The sequence below is a fragment of the Triticum urartu genome, chromosome 4A (genome assembly GCF_056163025.1).
Source record: "Triticum urartu cultivar PI428250 chromosome 4A, HENAU_Tu73, whole genome shotgun sequence".
Classification (NCBI taxonomy): domain Eukaryota; kingdom Viridiplantae; phylum Streptophyta; class Magnoliopsida; order Poales; family Poaceae; genus Triticum; species Triticum urartu.
The window spans coordinates 371,959,760-371,985,371 of NC_141876.1; positions in this window are offsets into that span (position 1 = coordinate 371,959,760).

Consider the following 25,612-nt stretch of genomic DNA (forward strand, 5'->3'; position numbering starts at 1 on the left):
TGATTCCCCCACAAGTCGGGATGAGACTCCGGACGAAAAAAGGGGAAAGAAAACAGGCCATAAAAAAAGAGAAAATGACCCAAAAAATGAGAGAAAAAGAGAGAAGGGACAATGTTACTATCCTTTTACCACACTTGTGCTTCAAAGTAGCACCATGATCTTCATATTAGAGAGTCTCTCATTTCGTCACTTTCATATACTAGTGGGAATTTTTCATTATAGAACTTGCCTTGTATATTCCAATGATGGGCTTCCTCAAAATGCCCTAGGTCTTCATGAGCAAGCAAGTTGGATGCACACCCACTTAGTTTCTTTTTTTGAGCTTTCATATACTTATAGCTCTAGTGCATCCGTTGCATGGCAATCCCTACTCACTCACATTGATATCTATTATTGGGCATCTTCATAGCCCGTTGATATGCCTAGTTGATGTGAGACTATCTTATCCCTTTTTTGTCTTCTCCACAACCACCATTCTATTCCACATATAGTGCTATATCCATGGCTCATGCTCATGTATTGCGTGAAAATTGAAAAAGTTTGAGAATGTCAAAAGTATGAAACAATTGCTTGGCTTGTCATCAGGGTTGTGCATGATTTAAATACTTTGTGTGGTGAAGATAGAGCATAGCAAGACTATATGATCCTGTAGGGATAGCTTTCTTTGGCCATGATATTTTGAGAAGACATGATTGCTTTGTTAGTATGCTTGAAGTATTATTATTTTTATGTCAATATTAAACTTTTATCTTGAATCTTTCGGATCTGAATATTCATACCATAATTAAGAAGAATTACATTAAAATTATGCCAAGTAGCACTCCACATCAAAAATTATCTTTTTTATCATTTACCTACTCGAGGACGAGCAAGAATTAAGCTTGGGGATGCTTCATACGTCTCCAACGTATCTATAATTTTTGATAGCTCCATGCTATATTATCTACTGTTTTGGACATTATTGGGCTTTATTATCCACTTTTATATTATTTTTGGGACTAACCTATTAACCGGAGGCCCAGCCCAGAATTGCTGTTTTATTTGCCTATTTTAGGGCTTCGAAGAAAAGGAATATCAAACGGAGTCTAAACGGAATGAAACCTTCGGGAACGTGATTTTCTCACCGAACATGATCAGGGAGACTTGGACCCTATGTCAAGAAATAAAGGAGGAGGCCACGAGGTAGGGGGCGTGCCTACCCCCCCCCCCCCCCCCCACAGGCGCGCCCTCTACCCTCGTGGGCCCCATGTTGCTCCACCGACGTACTCCTTCCTCCTATATATACCTACGTACCCCCAAACGATCAGATACGGAGCCAAAACCCTAATTCCACCGACGTAACTTTCTGTATCCACGAGGTCCCATCTTGGGGCCTGTTTTGGAGCTCCGCCGGAGGGGGCATCCATCACGGAGGGCTTCTACATCAACACCATACCCTCAACGATGAAGTGTGAGTAGTTTACCTTAGACCTTCAGGTCCATAGTTATTAGCTAGATGGCTTCTTCTCTCTTTTTGGATCTCAATACAATGTTCTCCCCCTCTCTTGTGGAGATCTATTCGATGTAATCTTCTTTTTGCATGTGTTTGTTGAGACCGATGAATTGTGGGTTTATGATCAAGATTATCTATGAACAATATTTGAATCTTCTCTGAATTCTTTTATGTATGATTGGTTATCTTTGCAAGTCTCTTTGAATTATCAGTTTGGTTTGGCCTACTAGATTGATCTTTCTTGCAATGGGGAAGTGCTTAGCTTTGTGTTCAATCTTGCGGTGTCCTTTCCCAATGACAGTAGGGGCAGCAAGGCACGTATTGTATTGTTGCCATCGAGGATAACAAGATGGGGTTTTCATCATATTGCATGAATTTATCATTCTACATCATGTCATCTTGCTTAAGGCGTTACTCTATTTTCATGAACTTAATACTCTAGATGCATGCTAGATAGCGGTTGATGAGTGGAGTAATAGTAGTAGATGCAGGCAGGAGTCGGTCTACTTGTCTCGGACGTGATGCCTATATACATGATCATACCTAGATATTCTGATAACTATGCTCAATTCTGTCAATTGCTCAATAGTAATTCGTTCACCCACCGTAAAATACTTATGCTCTTGAGAGAAGCCACTAGTGAAACCTATGGCCCCCGGGTCTATCTTCATGATATTAATCTTCCAATAGTTAGTTACTTCCTTTGATTTTATTTTACTTTGCATCTTTACCACAAAAATACCAAAAATATTATCTTATCATATCTATCAGATCTCACTCTCAGAAGTGACAGTGAAGGGATTGACAACCCCTTATCGCGTTGGTTGCGAGGAGTTATTTGTTTTGTGCAGGTACGAGGGACTCGTGCGTAGCCTCCTACTGGATTGATACCTTGGTTCTCAAAAACTGAGGGAAATACTTACGCTACTTTGATGCATCACCCTTTCCTCTTCAAGGGAAAACCAACGCAGTGCTCAAGGGGTAGCACCTGTCATTTCAGTTAAAATAGGAGATCACTGTTATCATAGTTTATGTCACATGGGTGCTAGTGTGAGTGCTATCCCTTACACTTTGTATCAAGAAATTAGGAAACAAATAGCACCTACAGAGTTAGAAGACATAGATGTTACTATTAAACTTGCAAATAGAGACACCAGATCACCTTGTGGGATTATTAGAGATATTGAAGTCTTGTGCGGGAAAATAAAATATCCTACTGATTTTCTTGTTCTTGGTTCCCCACAAGATTACTTCTGTCCCATTATCTTTGATAGACCTTTCTTGAACACAGTGTAACACCCCGGATGTAACTTGCCATATTTGTAACTCCGACTCTTGCCATTTTGGGGCTTTAAGTTATGAGATTACCTTCGTGGTTGGGTTTTTTCTTCGTTTTGCATTTTGTTCATGTCATGCATTTCATATGATGTCATGATGTGCATCACATTTGCATTCATGTTCGTCTCATGCATCCGAGCATTTTTCCCGTTGTCTGTTTCGCAATCCGACACTCCCACATGCACCGGCGCACCCATGTTGTCTCTTTCGTGAGCGGGTGTTAAACGTTCTCGGAATGGACTGAGATCTGCCAAGCTGCCTTGGTACACCACTGGCAGACCGCCTGTCAAATTTCGTTCCATTTGGAAACCGTTTGATGCTCCAACGGTTAACCGGGGAACCGCAAAGGCCTCTTGTGTGTTGCAAACAACACCCCTTCAAAACAGCCCAATAACCCATCTAAACCATCTCCATGTCCTCCGTAGTCGGATCGCGATCGTGTGGCGAAAACTACACCTCATTTGGACACTCCCAACTCCCTCTACCTATATAAATGCATCTCCCCCTCCAAATTCGCGCTTGAAACCCTAGAAATTCCCCTCGTACCGCCGGACACCTTTCCCGCCACCGACGGACATGTCCACCGCCACCGCTCGACCTCTCCCGCGCTAAAACGTGGCCTCCGCCGCCCACCGCCGCCGCGGCCCGGCGAGCCCGCAGCGGGCCCGCCCGCCCCATCGCATCGCGCTGCCCCCGCACGTCCCCGCCGCCGCGAGCTACGCCCAACGCCGCCGCCTGCCGCCACCGCTCCGCCGCCCCACGCCCACTCTGGTCGCCGCGGTCGCTCCGCCGGCCGCCGCCGTCCGAACGCCGCTGTCATCCCCGCGCCTCCTTCCTCCACCTCCGGCCAGATCCGGTCACGGGAGGGCTGGATCCGGTGACCCGGAGAAGCTCTGGCCATCTCCCTCCAACCCCGGCGTCCAACTCCAGCGATCTCCGGCCATGCCTCGAACCACGTGCACGAACCATAGATCCATTCAGAGGGTATAATTTTCGTCCAAGTCTTTTTCTGTGTTATATTATGCCCCTTTTCATCGCATCGTATCTCCGTGCTCGGTGGTCCAAATCATGCATGTGATATGTAGAATTGTTCGTCTCGTTGAGCTCTCCATGATAGAAGCATTTCCATGCATGTTCATGTCAATTATGATGCCATTTTCATTGATGCAAGAGTGCTATAAAATGTTAGGAGCTGGTACTTATCAGATCATGGTGATTTGTCATTTTTGTCACATTTGATGTGTGCATTGTATGAGTTTGAGGTCTACATGTGTTTTGAACTACAACATACCGTATTTACAGAGTTGCTTGTCTTGTATTTTTGTGATCTATGTGGATACTAGCACAAGCATGCAAAGTAGCCTCCGCAATGTTGCTGTTTTCAGGGACTTAGGATTTTGCTAAGTCCTTTTCCTGCTGTTATTTTGATGCCATGTAAACTTGATGCTACCGAGAGATCCATGCTTGTTTTGAGTTGCTTCATTAAGGATGTGATAAACATGTGGTTATTCTCTATCCATCCATGCCCCTTTTTGCAATTACGGAGTTGCCTAGCATTCCCTTTTGGTGCTCTACTTTTGCTATAAAATGTTCCTGGCAGAATGTTAACATGTTAATCAATTTTGCCATGTTTGTTACTAGTGATCCGTGCATCCTATGAACTTGCTCTTGCCATGGTTAGTTTCATGAACATGTCATCTTGCTGTTGGTATGCTTGTTTTTTCATGAAATGCTTTGTGGTGAGTGGCATGAGCTCGCTAAGTTGCCTTCACAAATCTGTTTATGCCATGCTCTGTTTTTCTGCTAAGTCTAATACCGTTAATAAAACATGCTATGTTTGCATGGTTCCATCATATCTTCTGTGCCTTTTTGGCTCATGTTCAGTAAGGGACTTTTGTTCCATGCTTTTAGTAGAATCCTTCCATGCCTAGGTTTGCTATGATATGTTCCTGTAGCATGATGTTTGCTTGCTCTAAACATTGCCTCTTGATGTTGCTTGCTCTATGTCGCGCTACCTACCACTTGCTATATCATGCCTCCCATATTGCCATGTCAAGCCTCTAACCCACCTTCCTAGCAAACCGTTGACTGGCTATGTTACCGCTTTGCTCAACCCCTCTTATAGTGTTGCTTGTTGCAGGTGAGGATGAAGTTTATTCCATGTTGGAACATGGATATTGTTGGGATATAATTATTATATCTTATTTACTTTAATGCATCTATATACTTAGTAAAGGGTGGAAGGCTCGGCCTTATGCCTGGTGTTTTGTTCCACTCTTGCCGCCCTAGTTTTCGTCATACCGGTGTTATGTTCCTTGATTTTGCGTTCCTTACGCGGTTGGGTGTTATGGGAACCCCTTGACAGTTTGCTTTGAATAAAACTCCTCCAGCAAGGTCCAACCTTGGTTTTACCATTTGCCTACCTACCACCATATACCTTTCCCTTGGGTTCTACAGACTCAAGGGTCATCTTTTATTTTAAACCCCTCGGGCCAGTGCTCCTCTGAGTGTTGGTCCGAAACGGGCAGCCTGTGGGGCCACCTCAGGGCAACTTGAGGGTTGGTTTTACTTGTATCTTGACCTATCCGGTGTGCCCTGAGAACGAGATACGTGCGACTCCTATCGGGATTTGTTGGCACATCGGGCGGCTTTGCTGGTCTTGTTTTACGATTGTCAAAATGTCTTATAACCGGGATTCTGAGATTGATCGGGTCTTCCTGGGAGGAGGAATATCCTTCATTGAGTGTGAGAGCTTGTGATGGGCTAAGTTGGGACACCCCTGCGGGGTATAAACTTTCGAGAGCCATGCCCGCGGTTATGTGGCAGATGGGAATTTGTTAATATCCGATTGTAGAGAACTTGACACTTAACTTAATTAAAAAATGAATCAACCGCGTGTGTAGCCGTGATGGTCTCTTTTCGGCGGAGTCCGGGAAGAGAACACGATCTCGTGTTATGCTTGAACATAAGTAGCTTCAGGATCACTTCTTGATCACTTATAGTTTCTCGGCCGTGCGTTGCTTCTCTTCTCGCTCTCATTTGCGTATGTTATCCACCATATATACTTAGCGCTTGCTGCAGCTCCACCTCACTACCCTTTCCTACCCTTAAGCTTAAATAGTCTTGATCTCGCGGGTGTGAGATTTCTGAGTCCTCGTGACTCACGGATACTTCCAAACAGTTGCAGGTGCCGAGGATACCAGTGCAGGTGACGATGCCGAACTCAAGTGGGAGTTCGACGAGGATTCGGGCCATTACTATGTTTCTTTTCCGGATGATCAGTAGTGGAGCCCAGTTGGGACGATCGGGGATTTAGCATTTGGGGTTGTCTTTATTTATTTTGGTTCCGTATTCGGACCTTTGATTGTACTTTGGATGATGTATGGATTATTTATGTATTGTGTGAAGTGGCGATTGTAAGCCAACTCTTTATCCCTTTCTTATTTAGTACTCCCTCCGTTCGGAATTACTTGTCTCGAAAATGGATGTATCTAGAACTAAAATATGTCTAGATACATCCATTTCTTCGACAAGTAATTCAGAACGGAGGGAGTACATGGGATGTGTGAAGATTACCCCTCTTGCGACAAGCCTACCATGCGGCTATGCCTCTAAGTCGTGCCCCAACACGTGGGAGATATAGCCGCATTGTGGGTGTTACAAGTTGGTAATCAGAGCCATCGCCGACTTAGGAGCCCCCTGCTTGATCGAATCGCTGACATTGTTGAGTCTAGAACAAAATGTTTTGAGTCTTAGGATTATATATATCAGAGAGTAGGTTTCTTTTTACTCCTCAGTCCCTTCGTCGCTCTGGTGAGGCCTCCTGACGTAGAAGTTTTGACTCTTCTCTCCTCAAATTTCACGAAAAAAAATTTAGGATCACGCGGGTATCTTGGAATCATTCCGATAGTCTTGTGACGAGAACATTGTTCTTGGTGCCTCCTGACATTTAGGGGTTGTGGCAGTGTCCCGGGGAGTTGAGCTCCGAGGTGTTGTCGTCACAATTTTATCGTTGCGGTTCTGGAATACCTAAGTTCGCCGACATCGAAAATCTCTTTTATGCAGTTGTTGGTGAGATAACCTCGACGCCACCCAGTACTGGGGCGGGAGTTCGGGAGCATTTTCATAACTCGTATAACGGATGCTTTTCGAAGGTTGAGGTACATGATTTTCGAAGGTTTCTTGGTTATGTGTTGAAGGATGGATACAACTAGATGTAGGAATTGCTAGTTTGGGTGAGATATTATGCTTCCCCTGTATCCCCAACACCTGATTGCATAACCAGAAAGTTTCGGGAGTTTTCATAGGTGGGAATTCAAGTAGCTCTAGTATTTCTTCCCGCAGGTATTTGGTTTGTGATTGGGTAATCCTTACCACTTATTTTTTCATATCCGTACCGTGTTGCTTTATTCATCTACCTTTATCTAAGTGGCTTCTCAACCGTATGGATGTGTGATGATTTACTTTGGAATTCATTCATTCATCCTTATTCGAATGTTTATTGTGAGACTTTATGTTGCAATTTCGATCCATTGATTCAGCTTGAATATCTGTCTTTCAAAAATTCTAACGAATGTCACCCTCTTTAGGATGGCTCCTACAACATGTCAGAATCCGGACCGCAATGATGGGGATCAGTCGAACCCTCCGCCACCACCTCCACCTCCGGAGGCATGGCAAGCTGTCATGGCAGCCACCAATGCCAACACTCAGATGCTTTTGCAACTCTTGCAAGAGCGCAACCAAGGGCAAGGAAACCAAGGAAATCAAGGCCAAGGCAATAATCAGTCTTAGTTTGCTACCCTCAACCAGTTCCCCGCAAACCAGCCGGAGTCCTTCAGCAAGTGTGACGAGGCCACAGACGTCGACGACTGGCTCGTGGACATCTGCAAACATTTCAAATGTAGCAATGTCAGGCCTAAGGACTTTGTCAAGTTTTCTTTGTTTCAACTCAAGGACCAAGCTGCTGAGTGGTATCAACAATATAGAGATTCCAGAGGAGGTCGTGTGATTACCTGGGATGATTTCCGCCTAGACTTCAAAGCTCATCACATCCCACCAAGTGTTGCTGAGAGCAAGCATGAGGAGTTCCGCAATCTCAAGCAAGGCAGAATGTCTGTGTATTAATACAATATCCAGTTTCAGAAACTCGCTTGCTTTGCTAAACAAGACATTCCTGATGAAAAGAGTATGATCTATCAATTCAGAGGTGGCCTCAGAGAACATCTACAATTAGCTCTCGTGCTTCTTGAGCAGACTAAGTTCGATCAATTCTATAAAATGGCACTAAAGCAAGAAGCTGCTCAGCTCAAGTGTGAGGCATCTAAGAAGAGAGTCAGGGATGCAGTTCAATCTTCTTCTTCATCACAAGTGGCAGCTAAGAAACAGAAGTTCTGGTTGCCTCCTCCTCCGTTTCGCCAGCCCTACCAGCAGAAGAGCAAAGGTGGTAGTGGATCTTCCCACCCACCCAACCCAGGCTATCAGAACAAAGCTCAGTCTCAAACTCCAAGGTCAAGTGCTCCTTACCACCATCCACTCTCAGAGGTTAATTGCAACAAGTGTCAGCAGAAAGGGTACTATGCAAACAAGTGCTTCAACCAAAGGCATCTTCCACCTCCTCCTCCCATGAGATCTTCCAGCACTGCAGTGATCAAGCTTAATCCCAAGCATGCTAAGGTGAACATGATGAACGTAGCTCGGACAGAGGATTCTTTAGAAGTGATCATGGGTAACCTTCCAATTAACTCTATTCCTGCAGAAGTTCTTTTTGACACTGGTGCATCGCATTGTTTCATGTCAAGACCATTTTGTGCCAAGCATGAATTCACTTCATCTCATTTGGGTAAACCCATGGATATCGTTTCTCCGGGTAAATGGTTGAGTGACAGTTTGGTGGTTCCGGATGTTTCCATCAAGATGGGAGACTACAGATTTCTGTCTTCTCCAATGGTTATTGGTGACTCGGATATTGATCTAATTCTCGGCATGGAATGGCTTTCTAAGCACAAGGCTCAGCTTGATTGTGCTGCCAGGCAGATTCAATTGACACACTCTTCTGAGGATGTGATCATCTATGACGCTCCTGACGAAATCATTCGGCTGTTTTCTCTCAATGAGAAGGGCGAGTTGAATGCCATCTCTCAGATTCTAGTCGTTTGTGAATATCAAGACGTCTTTCCAGAAGAGCTTCCGGGAATGCCTCCTCACCGGCCAATTGAATTCGTTATCGATCTTGAGCCTGGCACGGAACCTGTTTGCAAGCGTCCTTACAAGCTTGGACCAGAGGAGTTGAAGAAACAACTCGATGAACAAGAGCGTATGGGTTTGATCAGACCGAGTTCATCTCCATGGGGTTGTGGTGTTCTTTTTGTCAAGAAGATGGATGGAACGGAACGACTCTGCGTCGACTACCGCCCATTGAACAAGAAGACAATAAAGAACAAGTATCCACTTCCCAACATCAATGAGATATTCGAGCAACTTAAAGGTGCTCAAGTATTCTCCAAGCTTGACCTCCATATGGGTTATCATCAGATTCGCATTCGTGAACAAGATATCCCCAAGACAGCATTCAAAACAACCTATGGTTCTTATGAATATATTGTCATGTCTTTCGGCCTTGTCAATGCTCCTCCAACAGTCTCTCGCATGATGAACTTCATCTTCAACCCTTACACAAATGATTTCGTCCTAGTGTATCTCGATGATACCTTGTTTTTTTCCAAGAATAAGGAGGGTCATGCCAAGCATTTGAGGTTGGTGCTCGACAAACTCAGAGAGCATCAATTCTATGCGAAGTTTTCCAAGTGTGAGTTCTGGCTTGACGAAGTTCTTTACCTTGGTCATATCATCTCTGCCAAAGGCATTGCTGTTAGTCCCTAGAAGGTTTATGCAATTGTGAATTGGGAACCTCCTCAGAATGTCAAGCAGCTCCGCAGTTTTCTTGGGCTTGCAAGTTATTGTCGAAGATTCGTTGAGAATTTCTCTAAGATTGCAAAGCCTCTTTCCAACCTCCTCCAGAAGCATGCCAAGTATGTCTGGACACCTGAATGTGACGTTGCTTTCAACACCCTGAAAGAGAAGCTAGTCACAGCTGCTGTCTTGACTCCTCCTGATGAATCCAAGCCATTTGAGGTTTTCTGTGATGCTTCCTTGCAAGGTCCCGGCGCTATGTTAATGAAAGAGAAGAAAGTTGTGGCCTATACCTCTCGTCAGTTGAAGCCCAACGAAAGGAACTATCCCACTCATGATCTTGAGTTGGAGGCAGTCGTCCATGCATTATTAACGTGGAGACATCTCTTGTTGGGAAGGAAAGTGGACATCACATATCATAAAAGCCTCCAGTACATCTTCACTCAACCCAACCTCAACCTCAGACAGACTCGATGGGTCGAAATGATTCAAGAATACAATCCAAGTAATGAATATACTCCAGGCAAGGCCAATGTCATTGCAGATGCTTTGAGCAGGAAGGCTTACTGCAACAACCTAATTCTCAAGCCTTTCCAACCGTACCTTTGTGAAGCTTTCCGTAAACTGAATCTCCAAGTTGTTCCTCAAGGCTTTCTTGCCAACCTCCAAGTCTCTCCTACTTTGGAAGATCAAATTCGTGAGGCACAACTTTTTGATACCATGGTGAAGAAGGTGAAACATGGGATTGCCAAGAGCCAACCCAAATACAAGTGGTATCGCATTGATGACAAAGGCACTCTATTCTTCAAGGACCGGATTCTGGTTCCTAAAGGTGATCTAAGGAAAGTCATTATGAACGAGGCGCACAATTCCCTTCTATCCATTCATCCTGGAAGTACGAAGATCTACCATGACCTCAAGCAGTCGTATTGATGGACTCGAATGAAGCGAGAAATTGCTCAATTCATGAATGAATGTGATGTCTGCAGAAGGGTGCAGAACACCAACGGCCAGCTGGTCTCCTCAAACCTCTTGCTATTCCAGAATGGAAGTTTGACCATATTGAAATGGACTTCGTTACTGGATTTCCCAAGTCCAAGCGCGGAAATGATGCTATCTTCATTGTCATTGACAAGCTTACAAAAGTGGCTCATTTCCTTCCAATCAAAGAATCTATCACAACAGCTCAGTTGGTAGAGCTATACACCTCCAGGATTGTCTCTTTGCATGGAATTCTGCAATTGATATCTTCAGATCATGGAAGCATCTTCACTTCTAAGTTCTGGGACTCCTTCCAGAAGGCCATGGGCACCAACATTCACTTCAGCACAGTTTTCCATCCTCAAACTAGTGGCCAAGTCGAGCGAGTCAATCAAATCCTTGAAGATATGCTCAGGGCTTGTGTCATTTCCTTCGGTATGAAGTGGGAAGATTGTCTTCCATATTCCGAGTTCTCCTACAACAACAACTTCCAAGCAAGTTCGGGCAAGGCCCCATTCGAGATTCTCAATGGCAGAAAGTGTTGTACTCCTCTCAATTGGTCAGAGACTGGTGAACGCCAACTTCTTGGCAATGACTTAATCACAGAAGCTGAAGAAATGTGTAAAGTCATCCGTGAAAATCTGAAAGCCGCGCAATCACGCCAGAAGAGTTACTATGATAGCAAGCACCGTGACTTGGCTTTCGAGATCGAAGACCATGTCTACCTTCGCGTCTCTCCAATGAAAGGCACTCGTCGCTTCGGTATCAAAGGGAAGCTTGCCCCTAGATACGTGGGTCCTTTCAAGATTATTGGCAAAAGAGGCGACCTCGCCTATCAACTTGAGCTTCCGTCCAACTTCGCAAATGTGCACAATGTGTTTCACATGTCATAGCTTCACAAGTGCTTCAAGACTCCTAAGCGCACCATCAACTTCGAAGAGATTGATCTCCAAGAAGATCTGTCGTATCATGAGCATCCCGTTGCTATTCTTGAGGAAACCGAGCGCAAGACTCGCAACAAGGCAATAAAATTCCTAAAAGTGAAATATTCACACTATTCCGACCGAGAAGCCACCTGGGAACGCGAGGATCACCTCCGTTCCGAATATCCGAGTTCTTTCAGTCCTAGATCTCGGGACGAGATCCTTTCGTAGTGGTGGAGTGTTGTAACACCCCGGATGTAACTTTCCATATTTGTAACTCCGACTCTTGCCATTTTCGGCTTTAAGTTATGAGATTCCCTTCGTGGTTGGGTTTTTTTTCTTCTTTTGCATTTTGTTCATGTCATGCATTTCATATCATGTCATCATGTGCATCGCATTTGCATTCGTGTTCGTATCATGCATCCGAGCATTTTTCCCGTTCTCCGTTTCGCAATCCGACACTCCCACATGCACTGACGCACCCCTCTTGTCTCTTTCGTGAGCAGGTATTAAACGTTCTCGGAATGGACTGACATTTGCCAAGTGGCCTTGGTACACCACCGGCAGACCGCCTGTCAAATTTCGTTCCATTTGGAGGTCGTTTGATGCTCCAACGGTTAACCTGGGAACCGCAATGGCCTCTTGTGTGTTGCAGCCCAACACCCCTCCAAAACGGCCCAATAACCCATCTAAACCATCTCCATGTCCTCCGTCATCGGATCACGATCGTGTGGGCGAAAACTACACCTCATTTGGACACTCCAAACTCCCTCTACCTATATAAATGCATCTCCCCCTCCAAATTCGCGGTTGAAACCCTAGAAATTCCCCTCGAGCCGCCGGACACCTTCCCCACCACTGATGGACATGTCCACCGCCCCCGCTCGACCTCTCCCGCGCTGACACGTGGCTTCCGCCGCCCACCGCTGCCGCGGCCTGGCGAGCCCACCCGGCCCATCGCGCCGCGCGTCCCCGCCGCCGCCTGCCGCCCCGCGCCCGCTCCGGTCGCCGTCATCGCTCAGCCGGCCGCCGCCGTCCGAACGCCGCCGTCGTCCCCGTGCCTCCTTCCTCCATCTCCGGCCAGATCCGGCCGTGGGAGGGCCGGATCCGGTAACCCAGAGAAGCTCCGGCCATCTCCCTCCAACCCCGGCGTCCAACTCCGGCAATCTCCCTCTTTTTCTGTGTTATTTTATGCCCCTGTTCATCGAATCGTATCTCCGTGCTCGGTGATCCAAATCATGCATGTGATATGTAGAATTGTTCGCCTCGTTGAGCTCTCCATGATAGAAGAATTTCGATGCATTTTCATGTTCATTATGATGCCATTTTCATTGATGCAAGAGTGCTATAAAATGTTAGGAGCTGGTACTTATCAGATCATGGTGATTTGTTATTTTGTCACATTTGATGTGTGCATTGTATGAGTTTGAGGTCTACATGTGTTTTGAACTACAACATGCCATCTTTACAGAGGTGCTTGTCTTGTATTTTTGTGATCTATGTGGATACTAGCACAAGCATGCAAAGTAGCCTCCGCAATGTTGCTGTTTTCAGGGACTTAGGATTTTGCTAAGTCCTTTTCCTGCTGTTGTTTGATGCCATGTAAACTTGATGCTACAGGGAGATCCATGCTTCTTTTTTTTGCTTCAGTAAGGATGTGTTGAACATGTGTTTATGCTCTATACATCCATGTCCTTGTTTGCAATTATGGAGTTTTCTAGCATGTCCTTCCTGTGCTCTACTTTTGCTATAAAATGTTCCTGGCAGAATGTTAACATGTTAATCAATTTTGCCATGTTTGTTGCTAGTGATCCATGCATCCTATGAACTTTCTCTTGCCACGGTTAGCTTCATGAACATGTCATCTTGCTGTTGGTATGCTTGTTTTCTCATGCAATGCTTTGTGGTTAGTGGCATGAGGTCGCAAAGTTGTCTTCGTAAATTTGTTTATGCCATGCTCTATTTTTCTGCTAAGTCTGATACTGTTAATAAAACTTGCTATGTTTGCATGGGTGCCATCATATCTTCTATGCCTTTTTGGCTCATGTTTAGTAAGGGACTTTTGTTCTGTGCTTTTAGTAGAATCATGCCATGCCTGGGTTTGCTATGATATGTTCCTGTAGCATGATGTTTGCTTGCTCTAAACATTGCTTCCTGATGTTGTTTTCGGCATGTTAGTATTTTCACTAAGTCTGTGAAGCTGATATCTTTTGCAATTTTGCCATGCTTGTTTGTAATTGTTCTGTTGTGATTTGGCCATAGCTCAGTGTTCATGCTTTGTCAAGCATCTCGTGTACATCACTTCCATATGCTTTGTTGCTATGTTGGAGTGCGGTAGCTTAGTTTCTTGTTGCATTCTAAGTGGCATCGTGTTGTTAATCACATAATTGTGTCATTCTTGTTTTGCTTGCCATTTGCAAACCGTGCATCCGTTTTCGGTGATCTCTATATCGATTTCAACCGAAATCATCTCATGTTTATACCGGCACACTTGGTTTGCCAAGTTGATGCCTTGATCATTCTTTCCCTTCTGAAGCATGCATATGCATTGCATATCATGTCTTGCATATCATGCCATGTTTTGCATCATGTTGCTTGTGCATTGCACCGTCGTTGATTGTTGTTCCTTTGCTTGTGTTTTTGCCTTGGGTAGAGCCAGGAGACGAGTACGTAACCTAGGAACCTGTTGGGTATCCTTACGAGGATCAACCTTTCGACAACTCTGAGAACTTTGCATGCAAGATGACCATACCCTCGAAATCACTTCTATCTTTGATTGCTAGTTGTTCGCTCTATCGCTATGTCACGCTACCTACCACTTGCTATATCATGCCTCCCATATTTCCATGTCAAGCATCTAACCCACCTTCCTAGCAAACCGTTGTTTGGCTATGTTACCGCTTTGCTCAGCCCCTCTTATAGCGTTGCTAGTTGCAGGTGAAGATGAAGTTTGTTCCATGTTGGAACATGGATATTGTTGGGATATCATTATTATATCTTATTTAATGTAATGCATCTATATACTTGGTAAAGGGTGGAAGGCTCGGCCTTACGCCTGGTGTTTTGTTCCACTCTTGCCGCCCTAGTTTCCGTCATACCGGTGTTATGTTCCTTGATTTTGCGTTCCTTACGCAGTTGGTTGTTATGGGAACCCCTTGACGGTTCGCTTTGAATAAAACTCCTCCAGCAAGTTCCAACCTTGGTTATACCATTTGCCTACCTACCACCATATACCTTTCCCTTGGGTTCTGCAGACTCAAGGGTCATATTTATTTTAAACCCCCGAGGCCAGTGCTCCTTTGAGTGTTAAACGGGTAGCCTGCAGGGCCACATCAGGGCAACTTGAGGGTTGGTTTTACTTGTAGCTTGACCTATCCACTGTGCCTTGAGAACGAGATACGTGCGACTCCTATCGGGATTTGTCGCCACATCGGGCAGCTTTGCTGGTCTTGTTTTACCATTGTCGAAATGTCTTGTAACCGGGATTCCGAGACTGATCGGGTCTTCCCGGGAGAAGGAATATCATTCATTGACCGTGAGAGCTTATGATGGGCTAAGTTGGGACACCCCTGCAGGGCATAAACTTTCGAGAGCTGTGCCCGTGGTTATGTGGCAGATTGGAATTTGTTAATATCCGGTTGTAGAGAACTTGACACTTAACTTAACTAAAAAATGAATCAACCACGTGTGTAGCCGTGATGGTCTCTTTTCGGCGGAGTCTGGGAAGAGAACACGGTCTCGTGTTATGCTTGAATGTAAGTAGCTTCAGGATCACTTCTTTATCACTTATAGTTTCTCGACAGTGCATTGCTTCTCTTCTCACTCTCATTTGCGTATGTTAGCCACCATATATGCTTAGCGCTTGCTGCAGCTCCTCCTCACTACCCTTTCCTACCCTTAAGCTTAAATAGTCTTGATCTCGCGGGTGTGAGATTGCTGAGTCCTCGTGACTCACGGATACTTCCAAACAGTTGCAGGTGCCGAAGATACCAGTGCAGGTGACGATACCGAACTCAAGTGGGAGTTCGACGAGGATTCGGGCCGTTACTATGTTTCTTTTCTGGATGATCAATAGTGGAGCCCAGTTGGGATGATTGGGGATCTAGCATTTGGGGTTGTCTCTCTTTATTTTGGTTCCGTAGTCGGATCTTTGATTGTACTTTGGATGATGTATGGATTATTTATGTATTCTGTGAAGTGGCGACTGTAAAACAACTCTTTATCCCTTTCTTATTCAGTACATGGGATGTGTGAAGATTACCCCTCTTGCGACAAGCCTACCATGCGGCTATGCCTCAAAGTCGTGCCCCGACACATGGGAGATATAGCCGCATTGTGGTTGTTACACACGGTAAATGCTAAGATAGATTGCAAGAAACAAACTGTGGGTGTTAGCTTTGGTGGTGAGTCTCATGAGTAAATTTTTTCCATGTTTAGTAGAAATCATCATGAAAAAGAATTGCCTAGTAAGGATGAATTAATTGGTCTTGCTTCTATTGCTATGCCACCTACTGATCCTTTAGAACAATATTTGCTAGACCATGAAAATGATTTACATATGCATGAAAGAAATGAAATATATAAAGTTTTCTTTGAACAACGTCCTCTGCTTAAACACAATTTGCCTATTGAAACTCTGGGAGGTCCTCCTCCACCTAAAGGTGATCCTGTGTTTGAATTAAAACAATTGCCAGACACTTTGAAATATGCTTATCTTGATGAAAAGAAGATATATCCTGTTATTATTAGTGGTAACCTTTCAGAACATGAAGAAGAAAGATTATTGAAAGTTCTAAGGAAGCACCGAGCTGCTATTGGATATACTCTTGATGATTTAAAGGGCATTAGTCCCACTCTAAGTCAGCACAAAATTAATATGGAACCTGATGCTAAACCAGTTGTTGATCACCAACATCGGTTGAATCCAAAGATTAAAGAGGTGGTAAGAACGGAAATATTAAACTTCTAGAAGTAGGTATAATTTATCATATAGCTGATAGTAGATGGGTAAGTCATGTCCACCTAAGAAAGGAGGTATTACTGTTGTTCCTAATGATAAGAATGAACTCATTCCACAAAGAATTTTTATAGGCTATAGAATGGTAATTAATTTTAGAAAATTAAATAAAGAAACTAGAAAAGATCATTACCCTTTGCCTTTTATTGGTCAAATGCTTGAAAGATTATCTAAGCACACACACTTTTGCTTCCTTGATAGATATTCTGGCTTTTCACAAATACCCGTTTCTCAACCTGATCAAGAAAAGACCAGTTTTTACTTATCCATTTGGAACTTATGCTTATAGGCGTATTCCTTTTGGTTTATGTAATGCACCTGCTACCTTTCAAAGATGTATGACTGCTATATTCTATGACTTTTGTGAAAAGATTGTTGAGGTTTTCATGGATGACTTTTCTGTTTATGGGAAGTCTTTTGATGATTGTTTAAGCAACCTTGAGCGAGTTCTGTAGAGATGTGAACAAACAAATCTCATCTTGAATTGGGAGAAGTGCCACTTTATGGTTAATGAAGGCATTGTCTTGGGTCATAAAATTTCTGAAAAAGGTAATGAATTGGACCAAGCTAAGGTTGATGCAATTGAGAAAATGCCATGTCCTAAGGACATCAAAGGTATTCGTAGTTTCCTTGGTCATGCTGGTTTCTATAGGAGATATATTAAAGACTTCTCTAAAATTTCTAGGCCTCTCACTAGTCTTTTGCAAAAGGATGTTCCTTTTGTTTTTGATGATGATTGTTCAGAAGCCTTTGAAACACTCGAGAAAGCCTTAATATCTGCACCTATTGTTCAACCACCTGATTGGAACTTGCCTTTTGAAATTATGTGTGATGCTAGTGATTATGTTGTTGGTGTTGTTCTAGGACAAAGAGTTGATAAGGAAAAAAATGTTATTCACTACGCTAGCAAAACTCTAGACAGCGCTCAACGAAATTATGCTACTACTGAAAAAGAATTCTTAGCAGTGGTGTTTGCTTGTGATAAATTTAGACCTTATATTGTTGATTCCAAAGTAACTGTTCACACAGACCATTCTGCTATCAAATATCTTATGGAAAAGAAAGATGCTAAACCTAGACTTATTCGTTGGGTTCTCTTGTTACAAGAATTTGATTTACATATCATTGATAGAAAAGGAGCTGAGAACCCCGTAGCTGATAGTTTGTCTAGGCTTGAAAATGTGCTTGATGACCCACTTCCTATTGATGATAGTTTTCCTGATGAGCAGTTGGCTGCAATAAATGTTGCTAATAGTACTCCTTGGTGTGCTGACTATGCTAATTACATTGTTGCTAAATATTTACCACCTAGCTTTACATACCAACAAAAGAAAAAGTTCTTCTACGATTTAAGACATTACTTTTGGGATGACCCATATCTTTATAAAGAAGGAGTAGATGGTATTATTAGACGTTGTGTACTTGAGCATGAACAGGGACAAATCCTATAGAAATGTCACTCCAAGGCTTATGGAGGGCATCACGCTGGAGATAGAACTGCTCACAAGGTATTGCAATCTGGATTTTATTGGCCTACTCTCTTCAAGGATGCCCGTAAGTTTGTCTCTTCTTGTGGTGAATGTCAAATAATAGGTAATATCGGTAAGCATCAAGAAATGCCTATGAATTATTCACTTGTTGTTGAACCTTTTGATGTTTGGGGATTTGATTACATGGGACCTTATCCTTCCTCTAATGGGTATACACATATTTTGGTTGTTGTTGATTATGTTACTAAATGGGTAGAAGATATTCCAACTAGTAGTGCTGATCACAACACCTCTATTAAAATGCTTAAGGAAGTTATTTTCCCAAGGTTTGGAGTCCCTAGATATTTAATGACTGATGGTGGTTCACACTTTATTCATGGTGCTTTCCATAAAATGCTTGCCATGGATGATGTTAACCATAGAATTGCATCACCCTATCATCCTCAGTCTAGTGGTCAAGTTGAACTTAGCAATAGAGAAATAAAATTAATTTTGCAAAAGACTGTCAATAGGTCCAGGAGGAATTGGTCTAAGAAATTAGATGATGCACTTTGGGCTTATAGAACAGCTTATAAAAATCCTATGGGTATGTCTCCTTATAAAATGGTTTATGGAAAAGCTTGTCATTTACCTCTTGAGTTAGAACATAAAGCTTATTGGGCAGTTAAAGAACTCAATTATGATTTCAAACTTGCTAGTGAAAAGAGGTTATTTGATATAAGCTCATTAGATGAATGGAGAACCCAAGCTTACGAAAATGCAAAGTTATTCAAATAAAATGTTAAAAGATGGCATGACAAGAGAATCCAAAAGCGTGAGTTTAAAGTGGGAGAATATGTTCTTTTGTACAACTCTCATTTTAGATTTTTTGCAGGGAAGCTCTTGTCGAAATGGGAAGGCCCCTATGTCACCGAGGAGGTTTACCAGTCTGGAGCCATCAAAATAAATAATTTCGAAGGCACTAACCCAAAGGTTGTCAATGGGAAATGAATAAAGCATTATATCTCAGGTACGCCTATTAATGTTGATAGTAATATTATCCAAACGTTGACACCGGAAGAACACATAAAAGAGTCCTTCCGGAACACTCCAGAATCATGAAAATAAGGAGGTACATGATACAGTAAGTAAACAGACTCCGAAAAATCTGCAAAAATATTTATTATCAGTTTTTGAATATTTTAAAATTTTGGAAATAAAGAAACTCTCAGGAAGCGTACCCTGGTGGGCACAAGACACTAGGGGGCGCCAGGCTTGCCTGGCGCACCCAGGTGGGTTGTGCCCACCTGGGACACCTCCCGTACTCTGTTTTTCTACCATATACTTGTCCTGCAAGATAAATTTTTTATATATACTTCCCAAACCTGTTGATCACCGTTTCACGGAGAAATCCTTTGTTCTCTTTTCCTTGTTGTTTTCTATTAGATTCCATCTACCATGGCCTCTTCAAGCTCCTCCAAGGACAAGATCTCTCCTTCATCACCACCATCATCCCCTTTACCACCAAAAGGAGAATTGAGTATCGGGTATGGGCACTCCCCTTGGCTTCCGCCAAGCTTGGAGGAGGTGCCCCGGTATCGTATCATTCCACTATCTTTTTGCTTTTATTTATCTTAGTTCAATGTTTTGCTTTCACATGAAATAAAGTTTAGTTCCATCGTCTCTTATCTTGAGAGTTTGCTTAGTGATCTATCATTGTAATCATGTGCAAGTAATATATTAAAGTTATTTTAGTTTTTGCTCTCTTTACTTTCATGTTGGAAATAAAGTAAAGAAATAAGAAAGAAAAAAGACAAAGGAAATAAATGAAGAAAGGAAATAAACATGAAAATATTATATACTAATCCTATGGCGGGTGATGGAACCACATAAGGAAAAGTATAAGTAGAAAATTTTATTAGGAATTGACAAACATAGCATTAGTCAATGATGCAACTCATTAAAGAATTAATAATGGAAGAGAAGATTCACATATAGATATATTATCCTAGAAATCTTTTGTGATTGTGAGCCCTCATCAAAATATTATATGCCAGAATTGTTGACGTTGGACAAGGAAGACAACTCAATGGTTTATGTTTGTTTATATTCACATAGAAATCATATTCTCATAGATCCTTTAACATGTGATGCTTGCCCCCTATCTTTGCTAGCCAAAAATTATGTACTAAGTAGAGATACTACTTGTGCATCCAAAAACCCTTAAACCCAAATCTTCTTCAAGAGTCCACCATACCTACCTAGGGATTGAGCAAGATCCCTCAAGTAAGTTGTCACGGTGCAAAAAGGCAATAAAAATTGCTTCTAAATATGTGAGATCATTTAGTGTAAGAGAAAATTGAGCATTGTACAAACTTGGATAACAAAGAATAAAAGCGACAGACTGCATAATAAAGGTTGTCATCTTAATGGGCAATACAACATGACGTTCTCTTGCACTAAGAGATTGATCATGCAAACAAATAAGAGCATGGCAACCTCTACTTCCCTCTGCAAAGGGCCTATCTTTTAAGAACAGTCAAAGTTTTCCTTCTATTCCTTTTTATTTTCTCCTTTGGCAAGCATCATGTGGTGAGGAAAGATCTAGGAACATATGTCCTCTTGAATATAGATAGCATGAGTTATTATTGTTGACATCACCCTTGAGGTGAGTATGTTGGGAGGCGAAACTATAAGCCCCTATCTTTCTGTGTGTCTGATTGAAACGTTTTGCTCATGGGTACAAGGTGAGTGTTAGCAATCATAGAAGACTATATGATGGTTGAGTATGTGGACTTGCCTAGAGGCTCCGACACATGACCCTTCCTGAAAAGATGATGAATTGTAGTTGCAAAGTTGACTGAGAACATAGTTTGTTGGTTTCTAATAGAGTTTTTGCTTTATACTTCGATTGTGTGATGAACTATTAGTTATTCATGAGAAGTATATGATAAAAGTTCTATGATAAAAGTCCTTTGTTTAATTTTGTTGCTATTATAATAATCAACATGATGCTTCTATGTCCGTATTTTGTTTTTATCGACACCTCTCTCTCAAAGCATGTGGACATGTTTTTTGATTTCGGTTTTCGCTTGAGGACAAGCAAGGTCAAAGCTTGGGGAAGTTGATACGTACATTTTGCATCATGTTTTCTTGCTGTTATTTATAATGTTTTTATCCATAATAATGCTTTTTGGAGTAATTCTAATGCCTTTTCTCTCATAATTTGCAAGGAACACACCAAGAGGGAGAATTCCGCCAGCTGGAAATCTGGACCTAGAAAAGCTACGTCAGGCCACCTATTCTGCACAACTCCAAATGAGCTGAAACTTTATGGAGATTTTTTATGGATTATTTAAGAAATACTGGAGCCAATAACACCAGAGTGGGGCCACCAGGTGGGCACAACCCACCTGGGCGCGCCAGACCCCCCTGGCACACCCTGGTGGGTTGTGGCCTCCTCGGCCCACCTCTGGTGCCCATCTTCTAGTATACAAGTGGTTTTGACCTAGAAAAAAATAAGAGGAGGACTTTTAGGACGAAGCGCCACCGCCTCGAGGTGGAACTTGGGCAGGAGCACTTTTGGCCTCCGACGGAGCGATTCTGCAGGGGAACTTCCCTCCCAGAGGGGAAATCATCGTCATCATCATCACCAAAAACTCTCCCATCTTGGGGATGGCAATCTCCATCAACATCTTCACCAACACCATCTCATCTCAAACCCTAGTTCATCTCTTGTATGCAATCTTATTACCGGAACTATAGATTGTTGCTTGGGGGTGACTAGTAGTGTTGATTACATCTTGTAGTTGATTACTATATGGTTTATTTGGTGGAAGATTATATGTTCAGATCCAATATGGTATTTAATACCCCTATGATCTTGAGCATGATTATTATATGTGAGTAGTTACTTTTGTTCTTGAGGTCACGGGAGAAATCATGTTGCAAGTAATCATGTGAATTTGATAAGTGTTCTATATTTCGATAGTATGTATGTTGTGATTCCCTTAGTGGTGTCATGTGAACGTCGACTCCATGACACTTCACCATACTTGGGCCTAAGGGAATTCATTGTGGAGTAGTAAATAGATGGTGAGTTGCGAGGGCGACAGAAAGTTAAACCCCAGTTTATGCACTATTCCGTAAGGGACCGATTGGATCCTAGAGTTTAATGATATGGTTAGAATTTATTCTTAATACTTTTCTCGTAGTTGCGGATGCTTGTGTGACGGTTAATCATAAGTAGGAGGTTTGTTCAAGTAAGAACAACACCTAAGGACCGATCCACCCACATATCAAATTATCAAAGTAGCGAACACAAATCAAACCAACATGATGAAAGTAACTAGATTAAATTCCCGTGTACCCTCAAGAACGCTTTTCTTATTGTAAGAGACCATTTTGGCCCGTCCTTTGCCTCAAAAGGATTGGGCTACCTTGCTGCATAGTTGTTACAATTATCGTTACTTGCTCGTTACAAATTATCTTGCTATCAAACTACTTGCTACTTACAATTTCAGCACTTGTAGACATTGCCTTACTAAAAATTACTTGTCATTTCCTTCTGCTCCTTGTTGGGTTCGACACTCCTACTTATCGAAAAGCTACAATTGATTCCCTATACTTGTGGGTCATCAGCGGCGATCGTCGAGGCGCGGCTGGCGGCGGCCGATCCTGGAGGTGGCTGCGTGGGCGCCTGTCAGCGGGGGAGGCTAGCGGCTGGCGGCAGGGTGGCAGGCGGCATGCGACAGGATGGCTCACGGCGGGGCAGCTGGCGACGGGATGACTCGCGGCTAGTGGCAGGGGTAGCTGCCGGCGGAGGATGACGATCTTGCGTGGTGATCGTGGAGGCGGCGGGGCGTGGCGATCGTGGAGGCTGCGGTCTAAGGGTTTGACTCCCGATCGTGGAGTCCTGGTCCAAGGGTTTGACCCCCGATGGATACACCAGGCCAATTCATTAATTATGTTGGCATTTTTTATTTATCGCCAACTGAACCAGGTATATTATTCTCTACAAAAATTGTCATGCATACGTTGGCCGAAGGAGTTTTTTTACTCCGCCAAATGGCCCCAAACTTTTTCCACATGTTGGCATCACCATTGGCATCACGCACGCCAATTTGCATATTTTTCCGATGCTCGATGCATTTCCTAGGATTTTCCCGGTGGAAAAACCCTAAAACATTGGTCGAAAGTGACGCAACGTGCGTTTGGTGTCCGATTCGTTCCAACCTTGCGTGGGGGCATACGTTGGTCGTGCCCACATGTCTGCATAGTTTGGTGCAATTGCATGCATGCGATGACCTAGACCTTGTGCAACCAGCACTATATCGGTCTGCCGGAGGGGGGTTCTGAAGGAGTTTTTTTTACTCTGCCAAATGGCCCCAAAAAATTTCCACACCTTGGCGTCACCATTGGCATCACGCACGCCAATTTGCATATTTTTCCGACGCTCGATGCATTTCCTAGGATTTTCCCAGTGCAAAAACCCTAAAACAATGGCCGGACGTGGTGCAACGTTCGTTCGGTGTCCAATTTCGTTCCAACCTAGCGTGGGGTCATACGTTGGTCGTGCCCACATGTTGCATAGTTTGGTGCAATTGCATGCATGCGATCACGTTGACCTTGTGCAACCAGCACCATATCGATCTGCCGGAGGGGGGTTCCGAAGGAGTTTTTTTCGACTCTGCCAAATGGGCCCGAACTTTTTCGACATGATGGCATCACCATCGGCAGCACGCACGCCAATTTGCATATTTTTCAGACGCTCGATGCATTTACTAGGATTTTCGCAGTGAAAAACCCTAAAACAATGGCCGAACGTGACACAACGTTCATTCGGTGTCCGATTTCGTTCCAACCTTACGTGGGGGCATACGTTGGCTGTGCCCACATTTTTGTATAATTAGGTGCAATTGCATGCATGCGATCACGTAGACCTTGTGCAACCATCACCATATCGGTTTGCCGGAGGGGGGTTCCGAAGGAGTTTTTTTTAACTCCGCCAAATGGCCCCAAATTTTTTCCACACATTGGCGTCACCATCGACAGCATGCACGACAATTTGCATATTTTTCTGATGCTTGATGCATTTCCTAGGATTTTCTCGGTGAAAAAAATCCTAAAACAATGGTCGGACGTGACGCAACGTTCGTTCGGTGTCCGACTTTGTTCCAACCTTGCGTGGGGGCATACGTTGGCCGTGCCCACATGTCTGCATAGTTTGGTGCAATTGCATGCATGCAATCACGTAGACCTTATGCAACGAGCATCGTATCGGTCTGCTGGAGGGGGGTTCCGAAGGAGTTTTTTTACTCTGCCAAAGAGCCCCAAACATTTTCCACAGGTTGGCATCACCATCGGCATCACGCACGCCAATTGGCATATTTTTCTGACGCTCAATGCATTTCATAGGATTTCCAAACAATGGTCAGACATGACGCGGCGTTCATTCAGTGTCCGATTTTGTTCCAACCTTGAGTGGGGGCATTCGTTCGTGCGTTCTTTCACAGACATTTTTATAAAATGCAACTAACACATTAGCAAAGAACAAACAACCTTCCATAATTATTGAAAGCAACAACATTCATTCCTATTTAAAATATTTTACATAGATTTTCTGAACGAAATTTACATTACAAATTAAAAATAACGAAAAACAAACTAACTACTCATCCTCGCTGACAAGATCCACAACTATGGCTTCACCGCCGTCTTCCCCACCATCGAAGTTTGAGCCGTTCGAGCTACCGAAGTGCGCTAAAAATTCAAATGCACTACAACACTACTGCGCTAGCAGTTCGGTCGACTCCCTCATCGCCTACTAGTACCCCGGCTCGTTCGCCGGGTCCCTTGGGTCAACCAACTCCACCGACGGAATCCAGCCCGTCTCCGATGTCCAGCTTTGGATCGTGCGAACCAAACCCGGCGATTCCAATGGGCCGCCCTCCTCTTGCATCGTGGCCAGTTCTGGTGGGACCTGAAATTGGGGTGCGGCGGCATCTGCAGCCTGCGTGGCGACATGCTCGGCTGGGGCAGATGCACGAGCACGCCTACCGACATGCGCCTACACAGGCGCGGCGGCGGGGGGCGCGAGGGGCGCGTTTGGACCGTGTACGTGGATGCCGCGGGACTTGTAGAAGGTGACGACGGTGTCGAAGTCGCGGCCTTCCCAAAAACTGTGGCGACCTTCGGGGTTCCACGGACTAGGTTGTCGAGGGCCCAACGTTGCATAGTCATCAGAGGTGATGTGCCATCCGTGCGCTAGGTGGCACGACGGCGGCTGCTACCTCTTGAGCATGCGTTGGTTTTCCCTTGAAGAGGAAAGGGTGATGCATCAAAGTAGCATAAGTATTTCCCTCAGTTTTTGAGAACCAAGGTATCAATCTAGTAGGAGACTACACGCAAGTCGCCTAGTACCTGCACGAACAAACAAGAACCTCGCAACCAACGCGATAAAGGGGTTGTCAATCCCTTC